Source organism: Penaeus monodon, chromosome 33, assembly GCF_015228065.2.
Source record: "Penaeus monodon isolate SGIC_2016 chromosome 33, NSTDA_Pmon_1, whole genome shotgun sequence".
In the NCBI taxonomy this organism is placed as follows: Eukaryota; Metazoa; Arthropoda; class Malacostraca; order Decapoda; family Penaeidae; genus Penaeus; species Penaeus monodon.
The window spans coordinates 20,338,198-20,338,707 of record NC_051418.1 but is presented as its reverse complement, the minus strand read 5'-3'; positions in this window follow the sequence as shown (position 1 = coordinate 20,338,707).

Sequence of the window (510 nt, the reverse complement as noted above, 5' to 3'; positions counted from 1 at the left end):
CATAAAAACAGACAGTGCCAATGAAAGTGAAACTAACCAACTCCTTACAAAAATGCAATCATGACACTTAAAATGTGACGTTCTCAACACCCATCAACTGGCGAGACAAAAGGCCTACTGAGCCAAGAGGCCTACGCGAACAGGCCAAGAGAGCGACCCTCCCCCCACCCCCTCCAAAGGTGCTCTCTGACGTTAATGGGTATTTAAAGGCCCCTGCCATTACACCCCCATTAGTGGGAGTGACGTTGTCCTGGGGGGCAGTCCCACGCCACATCACACTACACCTGTCAGGGAAGGCTTGTGTGGCGCTGGTGACGCCGAGACGGGTGGAGAAGCCAGGGGGATGGGGGAGGGGAAAGGGAAGATGGGGGAGGGTGGAGAAGCAGAGGAGAGGGGAAGGGGGTGAGAAAGAGAGGGTGGGAGAGAATGGAGAAGCGAAGGAGAGGGAATGGGGGAAGGGGGAGAGGGGGGAGATGGCATTTAGGGAGTGAGAGGAGGGGGAGGAGGGCG